Genomic DNA, 19335 nt, shown 5'->3' with positions numbered 1-19335 from the left:
ATTATGCAAATTAAGTTAACGAAAGACTTAAGCACAGAAAATTAAAAACTTGTTTCATAAATGAACAGTTCAACCTGAAGATCAACGATCTGGAAGTTGAAATGATCCAGACCTCAGATCCTCTGGTTTTGTTCTATAGCAGTACGTTCCGCAGACTTTTTTTTTGTTATTTGATCGTCCCTGAAAACGCTCTCGATACCTTTGTTTTCCTTTTTTTCTCGTTGGAAACGTTCCTGAAAGTTTTATGCTAATTCTGTTTTTCTGGAGAGTTTTGTTCGCATTTTCTTCTTAACGGACACGTTCCAGGACCTTTTTTTCTCATTTCGTTCTCGTCCAAACAGCTCGCAAAACTTTTGGTCCCGTTTGGTTCTTTTGTGGGAATGCTACATTTTGTTATCATGCTCAACTAAGCCAAAACTGGAACGCGTTCTCTGTCCCTGGAAATAGGCTAAAAGGAAGTATTTCGATTATTTCAGTACAACTATTTAAAAAAAATTTATTGTCACCGAAACAATTAAAAAGGCAACCCCTAGGTTCAGCAAAAAAAAATAATAATAATTGCATTGCAAAAATACTTTAGACTCGAAATTTTTTTGTATAAGGTGGTACGGTCTACTGTACATACTTCCTGTTCTCGTTAATTAATAGAGAAGAAACAGTAGGGGTAATTCCTTAAACTCTTATACTATGTAAAACTCGTAATTTTACGAGGTTGTTACGGGAACGCCCCATGTTGCAAATATGAAATAAGGTGAATAGATTTTGCGAATAAATATTTGTTTGGTAGTATTTTTAATAACAAGCCAAAATATTAATAAAAATGCCGAAAATTAGTAGAAAATCCAAGTTAACACAGTTGGTGGATGAAATTCATTAATTCTATTCACGTGTTATTTTTTTCATGTGTTTTTATTATTTTAACATATGTTTTAGTTAACAATTTCGGGCCCTCGGCAATACTGAAATTTTCGAGGTCGCCTACGCATTAAATTTGCCTCGTGATTTTACAAGGTGCGCGTAAACTGCAGAGAGTAAAAGCTCTCTCTGAGCATCGCTGGTAAAGTTTTTTATTTTAAGCTTTCTATACATTTTGTAAAGGCCAAGCAAAGTAAAGGCGCTTTCTGCCCACCGCATGCACATATTGCTCCAATATCAAGTAGAGAGAATTTTGAAATCAAAGAAATGTTAGTAACTGCTGATTGGTAATTAAAACCGAAATTAATAACTATATATGTACATTAGAGTGGTCCAAAAAAATTAAGTTGGAATTTTAATGCCGACACCCCCTAGGATTGTTCTATATCGTAAAAATATACCCCTATTTTTTTATTTTGAAATCAAAAAATACTTAGGGGGTGCTCAAAGCGCTCAAAGTTTTCCATGTATTTTATATGGAGAAAAAACCATTTTTCGTAGAAATGGTATAAAACTCTTAAAAATCAATATTTTTCAATCGGGAAACCGTTGGTTCTCTTCAGGAGACTTCCAGTATTAATATCCAATTGTTTATTTAACCATTTTTTATGATTAAAGATTTTTCCATTGCATTTTCTAGGGGTTTTGGAGCATCTATAAAATATAGTTACTATGAAAAAATGGTTAAAAAGACAATTGCGTATTATTATTGGGAATCTCCTGAAGATAAAAAAAGTTTTCCGATCGAAAACTGTTGATTTTCAAGAATTCTACACTATTTCTACGAAAAGTTGTTTTTCCCCCATTTAAAATACATGGAAAACTTTGAGCGCTTTGAGCACTCCCTATTTTTGTTTTTTTTTCAAAATAACAAATAGGGGTATATTTTTTTTTCGATATAGAACAATCCTAGGGGGTGTTGGCATTAAAAATCCGACCTTATTTTTTTACATACATTTTTGCACCACTTTAATGTACATACATATGTATAGTACATTTGTATGTTTTCTGCGATATAATTAAATTTCTTTTGGTACCTATGTATCTATTAAATATTTTTCAGTCGTTTTTAAACAATTATATTTGAGCAAATTTATAGTTTCTGTGTGTGACTAAAACCCGATGTATTACGGCAGTCCTTAAAAATATACACATTAAAATTTTGTTTAGGGCAGTACTTTATTTTTTATAACTTACGAAGTTGAGATATCCACAAAAATATGAAGGTTAAAAAAAAAATAAATCTGATAAATTTGACATAGTATTGAAACTTATGCTGGATTTCCACTTGGCATTAAATGGAAAAAATTGTATTGAAAAATATAGGGCATTAAAAAATATTTGTGTTTTATTTGTTTTACGTTAAAAAATAGTCATTAAGTTCATTTCCACATGGAATTTTTTAAATAGCATCAGTTTTTTATCATTAATTCCGAGTGACAGCCGGTTAAAAACATTTTTTTTTTTCGAATTTTTGTAATCTAAAAAATTTAATTTTTTCAAACTTTGCTAGCGTCCGTAAATTTTTTTTTGTTTAATTTTGAAATTTTTGTGGGTGCCTTTATTTTGTACATATAACCAAATAAAGAGGTGGTCCATCATGTTGTTATTTTAAGGAACACCCTAATATTTACAGTGGAAATGCCCACACGTGTTTGATAAATGGATGAATCTACCAATTAAGTAAACCTACCAGTTTCTTTTATATGAGCATATGCTGCTGTTAAATTTCCAAAAACTTAACGGTTGCTATTGCAAATAGCAATTAATCACAGGGAAATTGTATAAATGATTAGAGGATTTGTACATGAGAAATGGTTACTGGTGTTTACCTGGAGAGAAAAGAAAAAACTTTTGGTTACAGAAATTGGTAAAAGTCAGTGGTTTTGTTTATAGAAATAAATAAAGTAAAAGAAAATAAAAACTTTAAAACCTAAAATAAATAAAAGAAAAATTAAATTAAATTAAATGAAAATAATACAAAAAAAAAAAAATACATTTCAATATTGATAAATTACTTTCTTTTTCGAAGCACTGTGAAGCCTTAATTTTTTGCTCGTAATGAAATTGCACTTTTAATTATATGTAAATACGAGCACATATAAACCCACTTAATCTCAGTCTGTTCACCACTGTTTTAGGTGCTCGCTCGAGCTTATTCAACGCCACTATAATCTTTTGTTTACTAAAAAAAAAAGCATGTTTTTTATGTATGTAGGATTAAGTTTGTAAAGACAAATGCACTTGCTTAAAGGCAAAATGTTGTAAAGTGCTTTAAAAAAAAAAATATGCTTACAAATAATAATTCATTGCATGCCATAAAAGTAGCAGTTAGATGCCTGAGTTTGACACATATTTTGATTTTTTGTATTTCCTTTATGTGACAGCCGAACGAAAAACGAAAAGAGTTGCAAACAAAAGCCACCTTACATGTTTGTACATGAGTATATCATTTGATTATGATTATGAATGCGTAATCATTACATAACCATGCATTTCGTGTACATATGCAGTTAATAATGATTCGCTACTTGCAACGTCACTGTACGGAAAAATCCAAAAATTAATAAATAAAGGGTCATTCCATGTAAAAGTGGAAAACGACATGATTTCTAAAGTGCCTTAATTATCCCTATTTCAGTTGTAACTTCTTGCTAAATGACTAAATTTTATTAACCTGTTGAAAGATATTAAAAAAAGTAAAAGGAAGCTGTAATTTTTGTCTATAGAAACTTTGACTTCATAACTACTTTGCACTAGTCACAAGGACCTGTCCCACTAGTCAAGATTTTAAATATTTTTTTACATTTCTATGAAGATTATATAAAATTCCTTTTTTAGTGGAAAAGATAGCTTATAGTACATATTTTACAACACCAAAAATCTGGCTAAAAAATTCAGTGTTTTGACTAAAATTCGTCTTTGTGTTCACAAAGATAAAATAGAGGGATTTTCTTTTATTCATTCAAATAATAGTTACACAGAACTTAAACATTTTTTGGTGTTTTTTCTGAAAAAAAAAAAATTGTTTACATTACTTATTTATCTATGTATTCGTCAAAAGTATCTTTCACAGTTGTATAAGTTCCGACGACATACGTATCTGGCAAAATAATTCACAACTGCTCTCATTGTGGAGTCAAATGTCCCACCAGTCACAATGGAATGGCCCTAAAACCAAAAATGAAATTGCTGCTCAACAACAAAGTAAAGTGCTGCCGCAGTAGTTGAAATGCATTTTTTTCGCCTACTGTCGGTTTATTTATAATACTCGTACTTATGCACCTACGAGTACACGTTGTTGTTTTTGGTAATTTTGATGGTATACTTCGTTTGAATTTTTCGTATATAAACTTCAATTCATTCATACACAACTCAATACTATTCGGACATGATACAAGATTGTTTCAACGATATTTCGGATAGTATACATATGCATATATTTGTATGTTGCAAGTGGGTATGTTACGCACATAAGTAGGTTACTTAACCAATGATATTCATGTGTGAGTTTTACATATTCCATTTAAGCAGGAACCGAAAACAAAAGGTATGATCGAAACTAAATTTCGTTCTCGTAGTTTTGTTTCTAAGAACGCTTCAAAACCAAAAGCTAAATGAGAAAAAAATTGTCGAGAACATTCCCAATGGGACTTATATACAAAACCCTGTGAAACGTTCCCAAAGAGAACGAAATGCGAACAATACTTTCGGGAACATTTCTAAGAGAACAAAATCGGAAGAAAAGTCTCTGGAAAGTTTTGGAAAAGAACTAAACTGAAACAAAAGTCTAAGGAACTTAGGAACTTTCCGACAGCGAACGAAACGTGAACAAATCTTCTTTCAACTATTGAATATGAAAATTATAGAAAGATAATTATGCAGATTAAGTCAACGAAAGACTTAAGCCACGAACTTTTCTTGCAAAAAAATGAAAAATTCTTGTTTGTTCTCATTTTGTTTCGTTCAAACTGATCTCAATACCTTTCTTTCCGTTTGGTTTTTTTATGGAAATGTTCTTGACATTACATTTTGTTCTCATGTCGCTGCTATTAAGTATTTTACATGAGAAGAGCGGAAAATTAAAAAAAAAAATAATAATTCTATAGCTCACGAAAAATCCTACAAAATTCTGAAAAAGTTGGAAAATTTCAGAAAATATCTGAGAGCTCCCGGAAAGAAATTTTCATAGATTTGTATAAATGTCGAAATATTACGAAAAATTCGACACAGCTCCGAAAAAATCCAAAAAGGTTCTGAAGGGTCAAAAATAAAACCCGCTAAGTTACGGAAAATCCCGACAGGCGCGGAAAAATATCACGTTCAAACGACATAAAAAAAGTCCTAAAAAATGTCCGAAAAAGTTTCAAAAATGTTAGAATAATGAGGCGTATTCTTTTATTTTGTACGTTTTCTATAAAAAAATTTCAAATTTTCGATTCGTGCGAAAACAAGAATACAGCCCAATTTAATTTCATTATCAATGTTTTTAGTCAAGAATGAAACCGAAATTTCATAAAAAAACCTACAAATTTCTAAAAATATCTGAAAAAATGACAAAAAACCCAAGCTCCGGAAAGAATCTTATAAAACTCCGAAGGAATTTCGAAAAAATTTTGAGCGCTCTCGTGCAAAATTCAAAATGGCGGGTAAAGTCGCACAAATTTCCGGAAAAATTTTAAAAAATCCTGCGGGTTTAAAATAAAACTCCATAATAAACGAATAATTCCGCAGTTAACCGAAAAAACTAAGGTATTCAAAATCCCCAAAAAAGTGCCAAGAAAACGACGAAAAAGTCATTTAAGTACAACAAAAAAGAATGTTGAAAGAATCTCCAAAATGAGGTCCAAAATGAAACTGCGAATATTACGAAAAATCTTACAAAGTTTCGAAAAAATACTTAAAAAATTTTGAAAGGTCTAAAGTAAAGATCGCCAAGTCACGAAAGACTACCAAAAAATCGAAAAATTCCAAGTGCTCCGAAATATATCTTTAAATGCAAAAAAGGCGTAAAAGACTAACGAAAAATTTCTGAAACCCCAAACACTAAAGAATTTTCCAGGATCCAAATTCTGAAAGGTTCAAAGTAAAAAAAAAAAAAACGAGTTAACGACCCTAGAGCTTCCGAAGTATGCTAACCAGAAAGGCTAGCGAAGGGAACCCCTGGGAGCTCTGGTAACTTTTTCGTCAAAGAACTAATACTACTCAGCTGATCTCGATTAATTTCAACCTAGTTTATGACTGGAAAATTTGGCGGCTAAATAAAGTCAGAGTATTGATTCTAAGCCTTGTTCGTTTGTTTGTAATTGTCTTGTAAATATTTAATTTTTTCTGCATTAAACAAACGCCGACAAAATACACAACTTTTTCGAGCCTTATCTAAAAGGACTCTAAAATTGCATTTGCCTGTATTTTTCCTAGCAATGCAGTTAAGGGCGTACAATAACAATTTGTTAGCAATCTTCGAACAATTTCAATTCAAGCGAGTCTGTTATTGTTTATTATCCTTAAGGGACGCAGATAAGCAAACATACATATATATCCTTTTTAGAAGCACTAGCAGGTTTCGTGTATACCTGTTATGTATGTATGTATGTATGCTGCATACAAAACTAGTATGTATAAGGGATGCCATCAGAGATTTTCTTTTTTTTAAAGTAGACAAAAAGAGGTAGTAAGAGGTTTCACAGAAGCAAAACAGTATTTTTATCGAAAATGAAAAATCTTTTTTCATTGTTATCCTTCGGTCACATTCGGTCATTTCTCATTCTAACTCTATCGCCGTATTTTAATAACACTTGATTTATTCCCTTTTTAATTGGTTCTGAGTATACATTTTTTTTCGGGAAAAAATCTCGGATAACTAGGTACATATGTGACGATAATGCGACAACGCTAAGTACACTGTCGGCACTTTGGACACGCAACGGTTACAACAAATGCAAGTAGTAACAATGGCACATTGACGCTCTTTATATATATGTACGTAGGTGAATTGTCGACATATGGAGTATGTATGTATGTATGTATGCGTGTACAAGACCCAACAAATTGTGCCTACGCTTGATTCCCTTCAATTCCACCTTTGCACAAATGTTTTCCGTTTTGCCAGTGACCTGCGCTAACCTGCCAATAACCGTCCTTTGCGGCGCATAAACACTAATACAAATAAAAACAAACTCACATACACATACATCAATTTTTTCCATTTCTCAATATTTCAATCTCTCCATATTTTGCTGTTATTTTGTATTTTTTTCTTTTTGTTTGACCGCCCAATTTTCTTCTGTTTTGTGTTTACATATTTACTTCAGCTCTTCCTAATTTGCCCACCCAGCGCGTGTGCGCATCTTGCTTTCAATGCGTTTGGCTGTCTCAAATTTCAATTTAGCATTTCGTAATTTATATTCCTGCTTATCCTATTTATGTTATTCGTTCTTCCTTTACTGCCATTACAACACCCACGGTTTCGGGATTTGGAATCTCTGCCTACCATAGCCTCCTCTCTGCAATTACAAGAAAATTTATGCGTCCAACTCAGCTGGAAATCAATTCGTTGTGTGCTGCTGTCGCAGTTCTTTGTTTGAAACACGTTTTGGTCTAATTCATTTCGGTGATTTTTTGTTCACTCTCCGTAATTTGTTAACATTTTTCTTTTATCCTCGGTGCAACCTTCCCTTTTATCAATGAAATTGCTCTAAATTTTTTGCAGGTGTTACTGTGTTCTTTGGTTACATTTGCCTTAGGCTAAGACCCTTAGCACGACAGGGATGTTTTATCCAAGTGAGAATAACTTTTTTCCAATGGCTTGCAGAAAATGTCCACAGTATACCTTATAGTGCCTAAGATTGCATATCCACAGCTGAGTGGAAGATCGACCTATCTTAGAAAACTTTTCAAGAACGCCCTACTTCGGAATTTGGTTTCAAAACATACTGAAAATATGTTGAGATAGGGCGTTTTTGAATCGCGCAGCTGAGATAGGGCGTTCTTCAACAAAATTCTGAGATAGGGCATTTTTCAATAAAATTCTTGGAAACTGCTCCAACAATTTTGATGAAATTTTGCATTTTAAGGTTGTCTAAATGGGTGTTTTCTCCAGGAATATATGTATAAAGTTGCCACCTATTATATTTTTGTTATTGATTGGAAAGTATTTTAAAAATCAAAAAGAGCAGAAACATTTTTGAATAGATTTTTTGTTTAGAAAATGATGACAAAATATTACTCTTGACCGGTACTAAATGGAAGCTTTTAAACAATATTTTGCCCTTAAGATATTAGTGTAAGGTTACCACTTATTTTCGATTATACAAAATTTAACTAAAATAACTTAGTATACATATTTTTGGGAACTTCAATCAGAAATATTCTCGTTGAGTGTGGCCACATTACACTAAAAATATGTACTCTTCAACATAGCTTATTTCTAAATAGGGTTGCCACCTAATTTTTATGTAACAAGTTAATTTAACTTATTAGATTCAAAAAGTATTTTTTTTTTAATTTGTTCCCAAAAATATTCTTTTTATAGAATTCTGAGGTACTGACGATATTTTTTTTACCAAAATACTTTTTTAATACTTTTTTGTTTCAGTTTCTCAAATCAGATTTCTAGCATTGCAAAGACACTAACAGTAAAGTTAAAAGTTTAACAGTATTTCAAAGCTTTTGAAATGCAGAATTCAGGAAAATAGTCTCGTAGGATAAGTGATTACCTGTACCTTTAAAATGACCTGCAAAAATAGAAGGTTTTCAATATTCTTTTTGTTTGAACTGAAATCAGTATGCAATGAACTTTTTAAAAGTTTTCAGCAAATATTTTTGCTTTTCTTGCGTCAAGAAATCCATTTCCATGGTCGCAAAACCAAAAACTCATTTTGATTTTTTTTTTTAAAAGTCAATTAAATAAAGTGCTTCTTAGGGCAAAAAAAATAAAATTTTACTTTTGAGAATTACGTTCAAAAGTAAAATCTTTGAATTTTTTGTAACCTAAAATAGGTATGCAATGAGCTTAAAAAAATTCAATATGATTTTTTTTTTGTTGTTTTTTTACCATGGTAATAAATCTCTTGACAAAAAAAAAAACAGCAAAAATATCTGTATAAAACTTGAGATAAAAATAAAATACATTTTTAAAAGTCATTACATTTACTTCGCTATGTCCTCTCGCTCTCGAGATTTTTGAATTTGTCAATTTGTTTGTTCAAAATATAACACTGTACGTCGTAGCAGAACGTTTATGTCGTATCAAGTTCTTTTCACAATCAAATGCTAACACACTTCCATCTTAAAAAGTATTTGGGACAACCTTTCAAGCATTCCTTATTCCAACTTTCAAACAACAAGACAACTTCTAAACAACGCAGTGCTTGTTTACACCCACCATCTGAACTGCGGGGTCATAAAATAACCAGCGTGAAAGCATAAAAAAGTTTCAAACATAAAAAAGTTGTGTGTCGAAATTGCAGTCATAAAAGTTTCTATGACAAAAGCATAAAAGTATTGAGCATACTACTAAACAAATAAACAAATAGTTGAATGGACACACTTTTAGAAGCCTTTTATTATATAGTTGAATTGAAATATAAAAAGGGTTTTTAAATTAGCTGAAAAAAAGAGTGACTATAAGTAGACATGCAGACATACTCCACAGCAAAATCAGAAGATCACAAAGCCACAAAGGAGCACAACAACGCCCGCAATCATAAAAGGGAGTAAAAAAAGATCAAGTTGCTAAATAGCGTACTGTGAAGTTTGATTAGAAATTTGTACTATGGAAACATGAATTTATTTATATTGCCATGGAAAAGTCATTTGTACTTTAAGTGTTGCTCCGTAAAGTGCTTTAAGTCACACTTAAGTCAAGCAAATCGTAAAATTGAAATGTTAATTAATAATCAAAAGCCAATGAAGGCTTATAAAAAGAATCAGTAAATGAGCTGCAAATGATTTTCTGATATTGAAGTTGAGTTGAGGATAACGCAAAGTGCTGGATTTTTATTTTATGCCCAATTATATGAAAAGGTAGATGACAGCAAGTGGTTAGTAAAAATATGCTAATCTGGCAAAAAACTTAGTTCAAGAATAATCATAAACACCAGTGAAATTCAAACTATTGGCAACATTTTCTGAAGAATAAATTTCCAGCATATGGAATATCTGGGAAGTTGAAGATTTTTTGAAGTAAAGAAATAATGAAAAACCATCCGACTTCATATGGAAATGAAATAATCGGCAAGGAAAATACACCTATAGACTATCCATCGTCATATAGACATATGTGTACCATGGACGTCGAGACGTTTTTAAGCCCACGACTTCAAGCAGCTTCCGGGGACTTTTCCAAAAGGCAGCATGGATTCTGTGAAAGAAGGTCGACGATATACGCTAACAAAAGTTGGTTGAAGCGACTACAAGTGCGGAATCGGGAAGTCATTTCTGATGTTCCATTATGCTGTTGGCAACCCTAGATGTCACAAATATCTTCAACTCGATGAGGCGAGTCGATGCGCTATAGACCATAGAAAAATACTTTCGGTTACCGGAATACCTTCTTAAAATCAGTGGAGACTATCGAGAAGAGCGATCCATCACATACGGTACATTAAGTACCGCAGGTGGTGTAAAATTTAAAACGCTTTTATCGGAGGCAGCTCATGACTCAATACTGGGACCGGTAATTTGGAAATTCCCTACGATAAAGGTAACCTAGAAAGCTTCCCAAGGGGTCTTTTCTTGCAGGCTGCTCCAACACCATTGCAGCGTGGTATGGGATGTTGAGTTGACTCAAATACCCAAAATACCTGGCCCAAAAAACAAATTCTTAAAACTAAATGGTTGTTAAAAACCTTGGAGATATCCAAAAATTGCAGATAAATCTACAAAGATAAACCAAAGATAAATTTGATTAGAGAAATGAAAATCGCATTAGAAAGGCCATAACCGTTGCGGTCCCTGGCTTAAACGCACTGCTTCATACTCCGCTTAAGGAATAATATTATGGTCGACTTATTAATCGATATTTCTATCGGAGTTAGTTTCTAGATACATATGTATAGTATAGTTCATTTATCACTATGTTAATCGATCTATTTATCAATAGATTGATCGATATATTGTTCATATAGCTATCGATATTACTGGGGTTTTTATCGAGATAGTTGTCGATTTATTTGCCGATAAACATACTTACGTACTTAGTTATCGATATATATAATAGTGAAAATGCTACTATGCTCATGTGATAAGGACGCTACACCATATGTATTTGAAAAGCAGCAGATTTTCTTAAATCGCCATCTGGCTACTAAATATTCAGGTGAATCCACACACACAAATGTTTCTCCTATGCTTGTGGCGTGTACCGTTGAATACCTGCAATAAACTGTACAATGACCTTTTTGTTGTACATGTGTATTTGTGCTTGTTTGGCACTTAAAGTGTTAAGTCTAGAGAAATCAACAAGCCGCGCCACACAGCGCCACATACATTAAAGCCATAAATATATACCATACATACTACATAAGTATCGTGCTATATGCTGATGCGAGTAATTGTTAAGACATTATTGTTTATTTTTATTTTTTCTCTTATTGGTTGTTGTTCTGGTGCTACTGCTGTGGTTTCATTGCGCCATTTTTACCTGCTCCGTGTATTGTCGATTGTCTTGTACACTTTTATTTTTAATCTAATTAAAGTGCGAAACCTTGCCGAGTATGTAATTAAAAGCAAGCAACATTTTGAGCTCTTTCACTTGCAAATACCAACTTTGCGCAGGTATATACATACAGTGGTAGAAATAATTACAGCCGCACAACATTTTGACAAGTTTTCAAAAAAATTTTTTTGTTGTTATTTAATTATGGTTCTTTTTTTTTATAAAAACATATTAGTTTCAAACTTTGTGCAGTATTAAAAAAAAAAACTTTCGTAAAAATTTCAAACTTTTTTAAAAATATTTCCAGAATGTTTCGGTTTTCTTCCATATAAAAATAAATTGTATGTATTCGTTATATGGAAGCAAAGTCGGCAAAAAAAATTCTAAAAAATCAACCGTAATTTTTAGCCATATGAAACTAGTACTTTGTTCTACTAGAATTCAATGGGCTACAAAACTGCATACTCAGAATCTTTCTAAGAAATTTAATTAAAAAAAACTAGAAATTTTTACGAAAGTTTTTTGATTTTTTTAAGTTTGAAATTTGGATTTACACAGTTTTTTTTTTTTAAAGAATTACCTATATTTTTATAAAAAAAAAAACCAAAATTTAATAACAACAAAAATAGTATGTTAAAACTTGTCAAAATGTGGTGCGGCTATAACTATTCCGACCACTGTAGGTATTTACATATATATACATACATATCTACATAATTATATGTGTTGATGTGAAACCAACACTAAACGGCCGGCTATTCTTTTTTGTGTTTTCTGTGAAATTATACAGCAACTTTTTCCTCCATTAACTATTTTACTGCGCGATCGTGAGGTAGAACTTCTGAAGTTTGAGCAAAAAATGTTTCAAGACCTTACATAACTGCTATACATACGTACATGTGCACTTATGTATGTATGTACATTTAAATGTAGGAATTCTACCAAAAAGATCTTTAAAAAGAAGATACATATCTTGTTGTTGTAAAATATATTCCCACGTTATATAACGTATTTCGCAACAAATGCATTGCTACAACATTTTCCGCTTTATGAATTAACTGTTTTAAGTGCTGACCAGCGTTCTTTGGTCAGCAAAAAAAAAATTTACTGCCATACCGGGAAGTTTATGCACGACTTTTTTTGTATACTCAAACATGCTCTCTCCCGCTGACAACTAACGGCATGCGAAGACGTTTTTTTTTTCTGATCACTTCCGCTGTGTAATTCTAGGTACTTTTATCGCTTGGCAAGCCGTTTAATAAAGCATTAAAAAGTGTTAATAGTGTGTAATGCAAAGTCACTGAGAACTTGGCATTGACAATTCATCAAACACGCCTAGGCATGCTGTTTAAGGCAAAAAGGAAACGTCTAGCACTAAAGGTGGCTCAACCTCAAAAAAATATTGAATTGAATAAAACTTGTGGGAGAAATCGCAATGAGGAGTAATTGGCAAGAAAAGCTCATGTCACATCTAATGTGCTGGCTCTATTGGTATCTAGTTCGAGCTCAGCTGGAATCTCAGCTACTGTGCGAGTATCTTTTTCCGCACAAAGAATAATTTCCGCAACATTATACATACTGTGGGCTGATTTAATGTCAACAGACCCTTGGGCGGTTCTGTATTTGATTTCGATCACTTTGCTATAATTCGTGTCCTATGACTATAGCCAAATGTTGGTACTAGGCATGTGCCGATCAACAAGAGACCTTCCTGTTATGAGCTGCGATAGTAGCTAAAACCTAATCTAATGTAGAGGAAAGAGTAAGGAAGGCCAACGATGCATTATGCAATTGCAGGCAAGCGGTCGGAATAAGTTGTTGGTGGTGGTCAGGCCAATACTATTATAAATTATAAACACTTGTATAGTGGCCAGCAACAACTCGAAACGCAAGTAAAACCTCAAAACCTTCGATAGGCTCTTTAAGACGAGTATCCCGTCTAGAAGAGAACGGCAAACCCCTAGAACATGAAGAAAGGGTGAAAATGAATTTTTACACGGATGAATCCAAGCTAGACAATATGGTTGGCTACGGAGTTTTATCTAAAGGACTAGGACTGGAATTAGCCGTCCGAATTCCGGACCATTGCTGTGTTTATCAAACAGAAGTCTTAGCAGTAAATGCGGTAGTACGCATGCCGTAACGAAGACTACGAAGGCTTTTTAGGTGGGCCGATTTCTGTTCTCTTACGAAATTATCAGACGTAGGAATAAAGACAATTCTACGCTTTATACGAGCTTAGTTCTATGAAGAATAGCCACTGTGGTTCCCGTGTTCTGCAGTGGTATCACAATTTACCTTCAAGGTCTAAGTGAGTTGGTTATTTGCACCGACTGCCAAACCAACCTAACCTAAGCTAAGGTGGCTTTCGTTGGCCATATACATATGAGCCTATCGATGCTTTTCAGAGTGCTTCGTTTAAATTTTCCGACGTAAGTGAAACAGAGTACAAATTGTTTCGAGTCGTAGATCAACGGAGTGACTTTAGACCCTAGACTGCTATTAGTTGAGCTCGACGAAATTCCATCAACCGTCGTGACATTCATTGATGTCGATTCCGAAGCTCCTGTTTAGTTTCCCTTCGTGGCTCAATGACTCCGCAGGAGATAGTGGTACGCAGCTTCATAGACTGCAGACACCTTTGGCTCATACGAAATATCTTTATTTTTGTACATAAATTTGTGCTCGTTTTTGTTGCTATGCGTCACGGAATAAAAACCGCCATAATCCCGATTCCTCTGCGAGTCTTTTAGAAACTGAAGGACGGTCGTGCGGCATTCAGAGTCCGCATACTAGGAACCAGGCACTTCGTGGGTCTTCATACCTCTTCATATGATTTTCTACCTATTGGTTTGGGTAAATAATTTATGTATAGGGAGGAGAGGCAGCTCAGAAAATAATCTGAAAAATGTAGCGACGAATATTTAATCTATCGGCCCGCTTGACCTCTAATATCAATATCTCCTCCCTGAGGCTTTTCTTAGTCCAAATTTAGGTACAGTTTCTGCGACAAAGCTTAGTAAAGACGGACGTTAAGGATTTTATTATTTTTTTTTTGCGTAAGAACAGACTGCGTAAATTTGAGTACTACTCCGTCTCGCGTCCATTTTTGGGCACTTGCAATGGATTTGTCAACCTTTGCACTTCTGCAGAACCACATTCACTTTGCTACATATTTTTAGTACATTTTGACCTGCTTCATATCTGTTTTCATTATCTAACAGTAGACAAAAAATATTACGTGCAAAATGGCATGCAAAAACTTAGAAAATATCTACGTAAGCGGTATGCAATTTGATATTTCCTCAAACTATAATACGCGAATTGCCGATAACATGTAAATATTAACGCGCCAAATGTCACAAACAAAGCCAAAAATTTAAATTTGTAATTTTGCCAAATGTCACGCGCGCATGTCACGCGTAAACTGACACTTAACAACTACATATTTTTATTTTGAATTTTTTTGATTGTTAAATTACGTTTTTTGGTTAATATTTTTTATTGCTTTTGGTTGCCTCTTTTATGACTATTAAATAACTTTTCTTGGAGTTTTTATATTGCACAATAATAAAACAATAGCTATACCTACATACATATGTCATACTGACCACTACAAAAGCAGTTGAGAATTTTAAGAAATCATACATCATTTAAGTAGACAATAAACCATATTTATGACCGCTGCGTGTGACAGGTTCCTAGCGAGTGTCGTACAAGTGGCGAAAGAGACAAATGCTTGGAAAGAAAAAAGAAATGCCGACGAATTTCTTTCGGCTTTTCAGCAACTAAATACAGTGAACGTTAGTTTTCCAATTTTTTTTGTTTAGCATAAATAGCACATTTTCTTTGACCTTTCTTTAACGCGCTGCGCTGCTACTAACAAGGGGATACCGATTTCAAGTGCGACCCGTCACGGCAGCAACGAGCGCAGAAACGCCGCGGGCACATTTGGAAAAATTCTACCTATTGGATTTTTTCTTCGCTTATCAGGTGTCAAGTGCGTATTGTTATTTTATAAAAAGCATAACTGTTAAAGTCATGCTAAATATCCCGCTGTTACCATTCGCTTGCTGGCGCAGGTTGAGCCTTCCACGAATATGTCTATGATGTAATAAATCAACAGAGTTGAACAGAAACAAATCTAAAACACACCTCAGTGCTGACTGCAGATAAGTTTTATTTTTATTTTTTTTGTTTTCGTTTTTTTTTTTTTGTTTTCAGTGAGCGTAGCAAATTTTTATGCACTCAAAGTTATGCATTTTACACAGAAATCACAGAAAGAATAACTGTACATGCATTTATGTTCTAGATCAGTGGATATTCAGCTTTTTGATAGAATGCGGCCAAAACTCGATTCTTTAGACAATTTGTCAAACTCATTCACAATGCACTGCCATCAATCTTTCGTAGTACAAAAGCCAATCGATCAGTTGAGCTTTCAAAAAGTATGTGATTTGTTAGAGCTACTATTTTCAATGATATTACATAAAATCGTAAACCGTTATTGTGCTTGACATTTTTTCTTTTGAAAAGTTCAAATTGCATTCTTTTTATACATATTTAATATTCTTTATACTCGAATGCAACATTCTATGTACAAAAGTTCTTAATGAGGTCACACGTTCTTTGTTAAATATGAATGCATTTTGATATGGATGGGATGGAATACATATGTGCATTAGGGTGGGTCATTTTTTTTTTTTTTACTAAATCGTGTGGTATTTTCTGTTTCTCTAGAAGAAACCATGTGTCGGAAATGAAATTCAAGCCTGTGCATTTTTAAATGAAAAAATAACCTTTTCACGTCCTAAATCTTTTTCAAAACATAGTAAAATTTTTAATTAAAGTTTGTTAAATTTTATTTATACGATTTTAGTTGAAGAGTAAATTATATCTTTCCAAAAAAATTAACTAAAATTAAATAACAAAAAATAAATTAAAATTAAAATTTTCAATACGTGGTGCGTTTATAATTTTGACACGGGGCTTATTTATACTTAGTAAGTATGGTAAATCAATTAAAAATGTTATAAAATAAAATACAGACATTTGTTTGGCAAGGTTTATTTCTTAATTTTTGCTATTTTCCTTTCATTTTCTTCTATCCAATAGGTGGAATTACCCATTCGAGTTGTAATTTCCGTTTTCCAATAGGCATAAACTGCAGTTAAGGCTTGGTGGAAATCAACTATGTTTAAACCAGGCACATAACGGAAAAATAAAATTTTGTGAATAACTAAATTTTTCTTTTTAAAAATGCATAGGCAGGAAACTCATTTCCGACTTATAGTTTCTTCTACATTTTCTCTTAGAATTATCTATAGAAACCGACAATACCATGCGATGTTTCGCAGAACTTTCGTCCGAACAATTTGAACCACCCTAATGTACATATATACATTATCGAAAAAATCGGGGGTATGATATTTGTATACTCGTTATTTCTAAAAGAGTTAAGAATAAAAATTTGGTGAGATCACCGATCGTTTTGCTTTTTAAATCAACGCAATGGAAATTGATAGGCGTAGGTTGAGTTGAAGTTGCAAAATTAATAGCATTTCATCACCACTTAGTTGAAACATTTATTTCTTCCGACAACACAAATAAATTAAATTGTTCAAAAGAAAAAAATTTAACGATTGTTTAAATGGAATATTTAATGTTAAACCGTCATCATTTAACCACATCTTGTGGTAATGTCATTACATCAATATATATTTTTTCGTGCAACGACTATGTCAGCTTTTTTCCATTCAAAACCCCATTCGCGGGAAGCACTGGTAGTTTACTTTCATCTGAAAAAAGGCTTTTGTGGTAGGCTTACGAATTTCAAGCTCCATCACTTGAATCGAAGAGTACTGACATTATAAAAGTGGTGATTTGAGACAAGGAAAGCAGACCATCAACATTTCCAGGCGCCAAATTGGGGTCAATTTTTGACGAACACCCATGGCAAACGCAAGAAGAACCTGCGGAATTATTGGGCGCGTCTCAACAGGACATTTCATTGTAATTGAAAACCATTGGTATGGTCCAGAAAGTCGGAAACTGAGTGCCCCACTAACTCAAAACCAAGTGAAATATCGAATGGCGTGTCACTGTTTCCCAAGTACTCCTTCAACGGTGCAAAGCACAGTCGTTTTTGCATTGTATCATCACCGGCGATGAAAAATGTATTCCCTAAAACAATCCAGAAGGCTTTTTTAAGCTCAACGAACCCGGACCAGCGACGCCAAAGCCAAATCCATGTCAGCAAGGTAAAATGCTCTGTGTTTGCTGGTACCAGAAAGGAAACCCGTATCACGTGCTTCTGAAAAGTGGTTTAATGATCGATAGGACTCTTTGCAGGCAATAAATGATGCGATTGAAGCGAGTGATTGCGGGGAAAAATGGTCGAAATGGGCAACCTGACATGAGCCATAGATCTTACACCATGACAAAGGCGAGGCCGCATGTCGCACAAGTGGTCAACGTTTTCTAGATGGTACCGGTTGGAGGTAATAGCCCACCTGTCTTGTCTTTTAGCCCAGATCTTGCAGACGACCATTTGTTCGCGTGAGTACGCTTCAATTCAGTTGAAGGTATAAAAAATTGGCTTGATACATTCTTGGTCTCCAAAGACGAGCAGCTTTAAAACGCAGTTACCCATCAACGTGAGCTTTCTTATCGTCTATTGGATGTTAATATTTCTTAAGATCAAACTAATGACAACCTCCATGTTCAACATCAAAGATGAATCGCTCTCTAATCCTACTAGGGGCACTAAAGTGTTTCCTGCCTTCATCTCTTGCAAGAGAGACCGACATCGATGGGTATTTGATTGCAATTAAAATTTCGTATGTAATTCAAAACTCAAATAAACTCGTTTATTCTTCACCCCGATGTATGATTTGTGGCTAGCTAATACTTATCGGAGTTTTCGGCCGAGTGGATGATTGAACGCTGTTGACCTTTGATATTTTGAAGCTAACGTATGGCACGGGAAAACGAAAGAGACCAAGGAGAGGCTCACTTACGATACAAAACATTGGGACAAATTGGCCCAAGATCTGGTAGAGGTGTAATTTGAGCTTTCAGTGTCCTCTTAGGAAGCCAGAAACGGCTCTTAAATTCTCGCAACTACATTAGAGAAGCAGTTCGTGAAAATTGTGCGACTGTTTAAAATCCTTAATGGTGTTTTATGGTTATTTGACGTGAGGTTGTAAAGAGCATACGGTGAAAATTTCTACTCAATAAATCTGCAGTCGTAATGAAACCTTCAAAACCACGCTATGTAGAGTGGAATGTTATCTCACGATCTAAAAACATACCTAGATGTCAGAGAAATGTGACTACATACACATATACATTAGGATGCATCACTCTCCCTAAAAAACCGGCAGTGTTTTTCCATGGGATCTAAAAAATTATTTATATTTTAGGATTTGCTACATCATATTGCAGAGAAATATTAAGATTTACGTGAGCTGAACCGATTTGAAAATACACATTCAAAAATTTTAATATTTTGTTTTAGTTCCCAAATTTTTTTTTGAATTTTTATGCAGCCCATTTGAAGCGTAAACTCTTCTACATATTATCTGAGGTGATCTTGTGGGAAAAGTATTTTTAAAAACAAATTTTATTTATAAACAGCACTCTTTTTGGGGGGTATTTTCAAATCGGTTCAGTTCACTTAAATCTTAATATTTTTCCGAAATATTTTAGTGGAAATCGTAGAATATAACAGATTTTATAATTCCGGTGGAAAATCCACA

The 19335-nt window shown here is 33.6% G+C and overlaps 1 protein-coding gene across 3 annotated transcripts in view; it reads right to left on the bottom strand.

Annotated features, from left to right (window-relative positions):
- LOC118735819 (platelet binding protein GspB-like) overlaps positions 1 to 19335 on the bottom strand; it is a 126824-nt gene that overhangs the window by 27723 nt on the left and 79766 nt on the right. Inside the window, exon 2 of one of the 3 annotated variants that reach the window (XM_036465791.1) lies at positions 2609 to 2747. The exons of the other annotated variants lie outside the window; for them this stretch is intronic. The gene's annotated coding sequence lies outside the window, so the exon portion shown is untranslated. The remainder of the gene's footprint in view (positions 1 to 2608; positions 2748 to 19335) is intronic. 3 annotated transcript variants of the gene reach the window in all.

This window comes from Rhagoletis pomonella, unplaced genomic scaffold (genome assembly GCF_013731165.1).
Source record: "Rhagoletis pomonella isolate Grant_MI unplaced genomic scaffold, Rhpom_1.0 Rhpom_scaffold_00003, whole genome shotgun sequence".
NCBI lineage: Eukaryota > Metazoa > Arthropoda > Insecta > Diptera > Tephritidae > Rhagoletis > Rhagoletis pomonella.
This window is presented reverse-complemented; position numbering and strand designations above follow the sequence as displayed.